The 10,438-nt window shown below is 35.4% G+C and overlaps 1 pseudogene; it reads right to left on the bottom strand.

Moving 5' to 3' along the window:
* Positions 1-790: 790 nt before the first annotated feature.
* On the bottom strand, positions 791-2,718 carry LOC18010754 (annotated as a pseudogene).
* Positions 2,719-10,438: the final 7,720 nt, after the last annotated feature.

Raw genomic sequence — 10,438 nt, 5'->3', positions numbered from 1 at the left:
CTAAGTCTATTTAAGAGAGAAAATCGCCTAAGTATTATTCAGTGAAGAATTTTGATCAAACTTTTAACGTGTTCTTCTCTCTTTGATTTCTGAGAACTAAAAACTCTGAAATTCGAATCTCTTAAAAACTAATCTGTTTACAAGAGATTCTTCTATCCTTCATCATCATCAATTCGATTATCACACTACCACCACACTATCAAATCGATCATCTCACCATCACAAACCATCGATCCGATCCACCAGCCACCATCACCACTCCATCGCATCATCGCTGCATTCCATCCACCACATTGCCACATCTATTGCCTCTTGCTTCAGAGTAGATCACCTTGGATCGTATCATGTTTGAAGAACTTCTGGTGGTTGCACAGCTTCTCGAGGGCTGCAAAAGAGATCTGGTATATTTCTCTCAAAGAAGCTTGACTTAGAGTCATATTCTTTAGGGATAATATTCGAGAGCTCTCATTCCCAAGAGGCTCTGGAAGTGAGTTTAAGTACGCCTGCTTGAGATTGACATCGTCAATTTCATTTAGTGCGTAGAATCTTTTTGACATCCTCTCATAGTGCTTCTCCAGATCTTTTCTTTTGAAAGAGCAGCATCTCATGCTCATATAATCTTCTCTTGCATGGATTGTATAGTGATCCCACGTGCCAAGGAATTCGTTGTTGATATGTCCAATCACAGTGTCCACCGATTGAGATTGGCGGATCTGTAGCTGTCTGTAATCTCCAAGGCTGATCCACCACTGTCTGAGACGACCATGGAATTTGGAGATTAGCTTGTCCATTACTGTAGGGAGAGTAGCTCCTGGGTTGAGCTGTTGTTCGATGAGCCATGCATGCATCTCGTAGATTTTGTCTCTCCATTTTGATGGGGAACATTGTCGAAAGAAAAACCACTGTGTGAGTCAGTGTGGCTTCTTGGATTCCAGTCTGGTGGAGTTGGAGGCCTCTGTGGTTCTCTTCTATCTTCAGATATGTTTCCTCCATCGCTTTCCATATCTTCTTCTTCTACTGTTGGTTCGGCCATCATGAAGTTTGGGATTATGAACTCCTCATCAGAACTTTCTTGTAGCGTCATCAGGCTTTTCGCAGAACGTTGTTGCTTTGGTGGTTTTGTTTGCTCCACCACTTGTTCAAGAAATGTAGAGATTGGATTTTTGGTGTGTTCCACCATAAACTATGCTTCACTCTTTTCAGGTGAAGTGGTCTTGGTGTTTTCTGGCGCAGAAATCTTCGGAGTTTCTTTAGGAACAGTTGGGTGTTTCTTTTTTGCAGGACGTTGCTCTTTGATTCTTGTAGGTAGGAAGGAGGATGATCCAAAGATACTTGGGTCATGGGAAAAGGAGAGAGGTTGTGTTTGGGTTATGGCTGGTGGAGAATATATAGGATAAGGTGTGAAGAGATCATATGGCATTGGGGTCTGTGTTTTGGGCTGGTTTTGTAAGGATTGTAATTGGGCTTTAAGGGATTTTAGCTCTGACTCCTTTTGGTACATGAGTGGGGAAGTTGTGGAAACATTAGTCGCCAGGTGTAAGAGTTCTTGGTGAAGAGAACTTATCCTTTTGTTGATTTTTTTGATTGAAAGGTCCTAGATAGATACCTTTCTGTCGATTTGGCTCAAGAGATGGTTTTGGACCATAGCGTTTTCTAATTGCCAATTTAAAGTTGCTTCTGCTGCACTAACTTGTTTTGCCATTCCATCTGGATTTTTAACGTTCGGATTTCTGATTTTCCATGAGTGCCTGATGTTGCCCTCTTCAAATTCTCGTGTTGGAAATGTTGGCTCTTGAGAGGAAGAAGAACCGAACATATAACATGTGCGGACATCTTCATTGTCAGGGGTTGGTGGAGTTGATCTGTTTGAATACAAGACATAGTATTCAAACTCTTTCCCCGTAGGTTCTCCAAGAAGACCAAATTCGGGGTCTCCAGATTTGTATCGTTTCTTGAGAATTTGCTGGGATGACTTCTTTTTTCTTCGCCTTGGTTTTTCTTCTTCAACTGAGCTTCTCATTAGGCAATAGTCACAGTCACAGACGTCAGAGAATTTGTGACCTGTTTCGTCTAAGAATGCATAGATAGGGTCTCCGGCTGCATTAAATTTGTTTATTGGAACACCGGGAAAATATTGCCTCAAGGGTTGTACTTCTTCGGCTGGAGAGATTGCATTTATCTCAGTGCAAAAAGCTGGAGGCCGTGGTTTTTCACCATCCTTTTGTTTGAAAGATATCTCGATTGGTCCGTCTTTTCTCTTGTAGATGGAAGAGTCCACGGATTAAATCGGTACGCTGCTTTCATGAAGCTTTTCGTAATTTGTCACCCAAGACTCTGGAAGTAATTTGACTAATTCTTCTCTAGGGATTTGCTTAGGGATATGGATGCATGATGGACTGTGTTGAGATTCTAGCTGTATAAGCAGTGCATCTCATGTGTCTCGCGGGAGACTGAGGTCCATAGCATCGTTTTGGACCCTATACGCCATCTGATGGTGGAGTGTTGCTACATATGTGTTGCCAACTTGGGGAGCGCCTGTGATTTGTAGCTGAATTTGCATGTTTTGAAAGATTTCTTATCTATCCTTTAGAGTAATACTAAGCCAAGAGTTGGTTTTTATGATGCACTAAGAATATTTGAGAAATCCTTCGTAAGATATTTTAGCTCGATAACCGAGGCAATACTTCATAGCTTTGAGCCTCAAGGTACTTTGAGCATTATGATCTTATGAGTTTTTTCTCAAAATTCTTTTTTCTTAGCTATGTCAGATTTCTGATGTGGAGGATCCACTATGTGGCAACCACAGAGCATACTTTCTATATTAGCTTGTAGAAAAAGCAACTCGTAGGCATATAACTCATCGGGGAGATAAGATTTAAGGCTTAGACTGCCATAGCTCTGATACCAAATTTACAGACAAAAAAGTATATATCTTCTCGATGTGCATTGAAGATCGACATTTTGAAAGCTTTCGATTCAGTCGAGTGGAACTTCTTATTGACAGTTCTAGAAGCAATTGACCTTCCTCAGGGGTTTATTCATTGGATCCGACTGTGCGTCTCAACAGCTTCTTTCTCCATTCAGGTAAATGGGGAACTGGCAGGCTATTTTAACAGTTCGAGGGGGCTACGTCAGGGTTGTTCGCTCTCACCATACTTGTTCGTGATTTGAATGAATGTACTTTCCCACATACTTGACAAGGCGGCTTTGGATCGGAGATTTGGTTTTTACCCGAAGTGTTCGAACCTAAAGCACCTGTGTTTTGCGGATGATTTTATGGTGTTCTCTGATGGGAAATTGCGGTCATTGGAAGGAATCATTGGGGTATTTGAAGACTTTTTGCAGATATCGGGTCTGAATATCAGTATGGAGAAATCTACTTCTTATCTAGCTGGTGTTTCTGATGCAGATCGACAATCTATTGACAGTAGATTTGGATTTGAGCAGGGCGAATTACCGGTTCGGTACTTGGGCTTGCCTCTTCTCACTAAGAGAATGCGGTCCTTTGACTATGCACCTCTAATCGACAGGATAAAGACCAGCTTCAACTCCTGGACAGCTCGTCATCTTTCCTTTGTCGGACGTCTGCAATTGATTTCATCGGTCATTGAAAGTATTGTAAACTTCTGGATGCAAGCTTTCAGATTACCTAAAGGCTGTATTGATAAAATCGATAGTCTAAGCTCTCCGCCTGTGGTCTGGGCCGGATTTAAAGACTCGAAAAGCTAAGATTTCCTGGTCTGAAGTTTGTAAACCTAAGCAGGATGGAGGTCTGGGCTTAAAAAATTTATCTGTGGTAAATGAGATTTGTGTCTTGTAACTACTGTGGCGGATCGTTACCTCGAAAAAATCATTATGGGTAGATGGACAGAAGCAAATCTAATGAGAGATGGATCGATATGGCTCACCCTAAACCCCACAAATCAGTCCCCGAGATCCTGGATGTGGAAGCAAATTCTTAAAGTGAGAATTCGGAATGGAAGGTCTGCCATGTTCTGGTATGATAATTGGTCTTCACAAGGGATTCTGTTATCATTGCTAGGAGCTAAAGGCTGAGTAGATTTGGGTATTCCCCATACTGCTACAGTTGAGGATGCCATTCACATGCATCGCAGAAGACGACATCGTGTAGAAAAGCTTAATGAGATCGAAGATGCTTTGGGGGTAGTAAAGCAGGGATATCGACAGACTAAGGATGATGTCTTTCTTTGGAAATCATCGGCTGATTCGTATAAGGAGGTATTCAGTGCAAAAAAGACGCGTGAACAGCTCATCGTCTCCTTGAGAGTTTCTTGGGCAGAGGGGGTTTGGTTCAAGCATCATAGTCCGAAGTTGGGTTTCATTACCTGGTTGGCTCTTCACAATCGTATATCAACGGGGGATCGAATGCAGCACTGAATCCAAATATTACAGTGTCGTGAGTTTTTTGCCAAGCTCATATGGAGACACGTGATCATTTTTTCTTCTCCTGCCCCTTCTCGATCAGGATTTGGACAAATGTGGCTAAGGGAATTCTGCTACAGGACTTCACCATAGATTGGAGGGCTCTGGTTCTCCTAATTTCACAGCGACATCAAGACCGGGTAAAGGGTTTTATTACTCGCTACCTGTTCCAGCAGACCATTCACACGATTTGGAAAGAAAGAAATGTCCGCAGGCACAATTTGCCACATTCCAACTGGTACAAGATTGTAAAGGCGATTGATAAGGGGATCAGAAACAGCTTTAGTTCGATTCGTATGCAGGGTGATACCAAATACGAAGCTGGAATTCAGGTGTGGTTTGCTTCAAGACCATAAAACTGAGAAGACGAAAGTAATTGTCATAGATTATCTAAGTTTGTTTCTGTAAATGTAATTTGATCGCATCTCTGATGTAGAAAATGCATTTTTTTCTGGTTCGAATAAATTTAACATTCATCCAAAAAAAAAAAAAATTACCCTAAGGCTTACCATTTTCATCCATCAAACTTACATTATTTGCTTAACTTTTAATCTTTTAATTCATTCATAAATCCAAGAGCTTTCATTTGTCTTTGCTTTACTTTACTTTTTGCATTTTTGTTGTGTCTCACTTTTATACTATTAAAGGGAAGCACTTTTAATCTTTGGTTCTAAACAATCATATATATTTTTTTAAAACAAATTTTTTATCTTAATCAACCAGTTTAAAGGTTCAAATATTCAAAATTAATTTATAATTATATTATACAGAATTGCAATCCTTTGTGTATTAATTTTTGAAAACATGCAATATATCTATACTATTAAAGAAGATACAAACTTTATATGTTTGTATCCAAACAGAAACAAATCTATACAATTATAAAGGATCTATTTGTAGTCTTTCTTGCCATATACTCTCTATTTTCATAAAAAAACAATTATTTGGAAAACAATTTTACATTGACCAAGACTGATGTAGTATAAATTATAAAAAAAAAGAATTTTATTTTATATTAAAAATAAATATAAAATAAATATATTTTAAATGGACAAATATCATACAAATGTGAATAAAGTTCTAGTACGGAAGAAATACAATTGGAAAAGAATAAAAAATAAAAGGAAAACAAAATAAAAAGCATATGTGGATTTTATTTCTTACTGCATGTGAAATTTCTCTGTCTTCCATGGGATATATATCTATATATATGTATATAATAATAATAATTATGAGAGAAGTTCTGTAAGTTTTATCAGCATGCATTTATAAAATCAGACAATCTTTCTTTTCAATTTCAATGTCTCATTCTCTTCCAATTACAAATTTTGGTTATATGATTATCAGAAACTTCCAAGATACTTTGTTAGCTTTATTACTTGATTCTCCATTTTCCATTATTTACTGGTCTTGCCTACAAGAATTGATCCAAAAAGAAGTTCCAATCTAAAATAAAAAATATTGTAGGGAAAACCAGAAAATGCAGAAAAAATAATTGAATTGGGGAGTCAAGTACTATGGCTAATGAAATATACTATAAATCTATGCATCTTCAAGAGTAACTATTCTATAATTTTATAATTCTTACATTACAAGCGTTATACATAATTATCATTTACCAAGTATATACAAATTTTAATAAAGCATTTGACATAAAACTATCTTTATAGCATATTTAATTAAATTTGAGAAATTTGTAGGACCAATAAAAACTTTATATAATTGATCAAAAAGTCTTCTTATTTAAAAAACCTATATTATAAAATAAATCAAGTTTTATGAATAAAATATTAACTAACTGATATATACACATTTTGGCACAAAGTTGACAACTTCTTATGCGATTTTCATATTGAAAAATTGTTGTTGAGTTTGCCACAAAATCATTTGATTTGCTACTCTATCCAGTCGACTTGCTCGTCACACTTTTACCATAAGACATGTGTGTGTGTATTTTTATTTTTCATATAATATTTATGTCTAGTTTTTTTTTTAAGAAAATTTCATGATATATGGTTCAAACACTTTTTTTTTTTAAGTTATCTTAACTGGAGTACTTATAGAAAAATAATTTGTTTTTGTTAAAGACTCTTGTGAGTTCTCCAATATTCATTAACTACAAAATCTTCCTAGGAGTTGCTTCTATAGTTTCACGATAATTAATACAAATTGAATTTAAATTCAAATAGAAGGATGTTTAGCTTGTAAATCTAGATCTAAAAATTTAATTTGGTTATTTTGTGAAACATATTATCCCACTAATATTTTTGATCCAAAAATTTAATTAAAGTATGATGATATTTAACAAAAAATTTAAGATAAAAAACTTTACCTACAACATATTTAAGAAGTTGTTCAACCGCAAAAATAAAGTGATTGGAAAGATCGCCACCCCATTTTAAAATTCTCAAGATCAAATAAATTAAAAAATAGTATGAATTAGTTATTATGGTTGTTCATTATAAGACTCATATTATAGGAAGTTTATCATATTTTTCATTTTTTTTATTTTTCAAGTTTAGTTTGTTCCCCAAATATTTGTATATTTATACATATTCGTAATTATTCATGGAATAATTATATATTTATATATCAATTTTCTTCTTTTCTTAGCTTTCTCTTTTTTTCGCTACACGTTATCCACATGATAGTCTCTCTATCTATTTATTTTTACACCAAAAATATAATATTTAATTTACGTTTATGGTTATATTATTTTATGATGATTTATGCTTTTTGTCCAAAACGATGGTTATGGTAGGCTATGCCTTCGCAGTCATGATTTTATTGTTGATTCAGTCTCTTCGGATCATAAAAAGAGAAATATAGTTATCAATGCTTATCTAGAATAACGATTATCGACGGTTTGATCTTTGTATCATATTGATTATAGTTTTCTTAAAATTCTTTAGATAAGAAGATTTGTTTATATAAAACAAAAATGATTTTAATGTTATCAATTAATGTTTGTGTGGTATCTTTGTTCGACCTAACTATTTTTGACAAAGTTATGATTGTTTAATTGATTGTAATTAGGATTTGATTTAAAACTTTTATTTTACGATATTAGTTATTAGGGTTTTGATGTTATAAACAATCATTAAACTTTCATATTCCAAATCTCAACAGTTAAAAGAATCTAATATAAAATACATGACCCAAGTTGGGTATGTTGCTGATTTTAGAATGGAATTCAATTCGACATGAATGGATCCGAAGTACCATCATCTCGAGGGGAGAGTTGAAAAATCCCAAAATCCAAAGTTAGTGAAAAATCTAGAAAATTTCTTACCAAAATGCATTTGATAAATCTTTTAAAGAAAATTCTATAGGTCTTAGATTAATCATATTGAGATAATGAGTGAAAAAGCATTAAATATCTTTAGATTATGAGTATTATACAGGGCAGTAAAAGTATTTCGGAAGAACTACCTGCATTTTCTACTAGATTGTACTATACAATGAATTAGTATAATGGAGATAAGTAAAATAGTAAACCAGAAGTTTTCTGAAAATCTTACTGTTCGGAGAAGTTTTCTCAACCTTACTATTTTAATACAATTATTCTCATGATGATTCTTATTCATACCTTCTTTGTTTCATGCATCATAAGTATGTAGTTCGTAGGTTGAATGAGATCCATGGGAGGATAATTCGATATTGAATTGATGATTGTTTTAAAAGGATGTTCATATGGTTATTTATTTTTATTTGTTCCCAATTCATGATTACTTTACAACACATTTAGTAATCTGATCTAAGGGAAATAGAACCACAAAAGTGCGGCATCTATTTGCTGGAACTAGTATTTGTTGAGCTAGGCGTCTTCACCATCCAAAAGTCAAGTTAAGGAGTCTAGTGAAATTTATCATTACTTGCTTGCTTTAATACATGGTTCCATTCTACAATAACCAACAATAGCTAAGTTTATTTGTTTGCAAAACATAATAGTTGGGGCTACAAAGTGGAAAGACTATTAATTCATGTTCTGTATTCAAGATGGTTTTTACTTAAATTCCTAACAAATCATCTATCTGGGGAGAAAATATTTGTTTTCTATCTCCATAGAATATTTTTGAACCGTCTTGTTTCTTATTAAGCTATATCTAGTCACTGATTGCGATTGTAAACGGGGTTGTTGGTTCGTTCTACTAAGCTTAAGGTTTAAATTTATAACCCCTAAATGTCTGCAAGTGCACAGATGTGCGCTGTAGTACTTAGGGTATCGATCCACAGAGACTTAGTTGTTTCAGTACAAATTCACGGCAGTGCTTAAATCAGATTAGAACTAAACATGTTTGGGTTTTGGTTATCACTAAATCTAAACTAGAAAGCAAATCAAACAAAAGCAATTGAAAACGAAAGCAAATAAAAGCAAGTAAAAATCGAATAGATCAAAGGCGAAATTGAAGCAAGTAAAAGCGAATGAAAAGCAAATAGAATTGAAAGTTGTAAGCAATTAAAGAAAAACGTTTGGCATCAAGGGGTTTCGCAGGGATTCAATGACTAATATATGTCGATTTTAAATATATGCTAAAGGTAATCAACTACGTATGTTCTAGAACTCGAGGCATAGAAGTATGAATAACCTACTTTCGTAGCACTAAACAACTATATGTCGCAACCCTGATCAGTAGGTTTCCACTCTGATCCTAGAAGGGAGAAGATGCAATAGCAGAACAAGACTCATCAACATTCACAACTCAACTACAGGTAGGTTTCCACTCCTATAGAAGAATTGCTCGTTTCATCCTAGTTCAGACAATCAATGAAAGCTTTCGCAACATATCATATTAGATCGGCTTCTAAATGGCCAGCAAAGAATCACGCAGTAAGATTAAAGGCAAACGAAGAACATCTAGAAGATTATAAATCCTAAATCTATCGATTCATAAGCAAAGACACACGAAATTCTCTTTGAAAAATCCCTTTAAACCCAACAGGGCAACTACTCAAATATATTGTAAACAATCATCACAGAGTATTGAAAGTTGCAGGAAATTAAAGAAAACAGGGAATAAAAACGAATAACGGAATCGTATATGGAGGTGCGATGATGCTCTCCTCGACGGCTCCTCCTTCAAAGGTGGCGGCTCCTAGAGTTTGTGAAGCACCCACACGAACTCTCTCTCTCTTTCTGTCTAAACTTTCGGTCTCCTCTGGTCTTCTCTCTTTAGAATGACCTAAAGAGGGTATTTATAGCTTCTGGAGTTGTCCTGGACACTTAGGGCTTCAAAAATAACAAAAAGGAATTGATCTGGGCTTTAATTAAGTCGTCTGGAAAGTGAACGACCAATGTCCGCGGTCGCGGTGGCTCTACCCGCGGGAAAACAGGTATTGAACGTGGTCCCGACACATGCTCTCTTCCGGAACTGCATTTTCTGTCATTCTTGCATCGGGAGTATCTGAAGATCTAACCGTTGGATTATCTCCAAACCAAGTGCATTAGAAATCTGGTTGGGTCATCTATGTTGTCTCAAATTTTGGGGGTGATCGGACGGTGAGAAGGTCTTCATCGCTTATCCAAAATTGCTCATTTGTTCCAAATTGCATATCTTTTGCCCAAGTTACCTGTAAAGTCTTTTGAAACTCTAAAACATTGAAAACACTTTAAAAAATATTGAAAACAGAGTTAAAAAACCTGCATAAGATACAATTATGATCCATAAAAGTTGTCAAAATACAGTGTTATCAACTCCCTCAGACTTACCTTTTTGTTTGTCCTCAAATAAACTTAAGTCAGGAAAGAAATTTTTAAAATCGTAGGAACTAAACAATATCTCAGTGACCGTCCTTATAAACCATAACTTATCGTGGAACATCTATTTGGATCTAGTCTAGAAAATTCTCACCAAAATACAATTGAAACTAATCCATTAATCCGTCATGCGAAAATCTACACACTTAGATCTAACTTCCAGTCAACTAGCTCTCTACATTCATTAAGTGTAGTAGTGAATTCTCATCAAAGACATTATTCAGAGTAGACGGCGTT

Source organism: Eutrema salsugineum, unplaced genomic scaffold (assembly GCF_000478725.1).
Source record: "Eutrema salsugineum unplaced genomic scaffold, Eutsalg1_0 scaffold_7, whole genome shotgun sequence".
In the NCBI taxonomy this organism is placed as follows: Eukaryota; Viridiplantae; Streptophyta; class Magnoliopsida; order Brassicales; family Brassicaceae; genus Eutrema; species Eutrema salsugineum.
The sequence above is the reverse complement of the archived record's forward strand: the minus strand, read 5'-3'. Positions and strand labels throughout refer to the sequence as shown.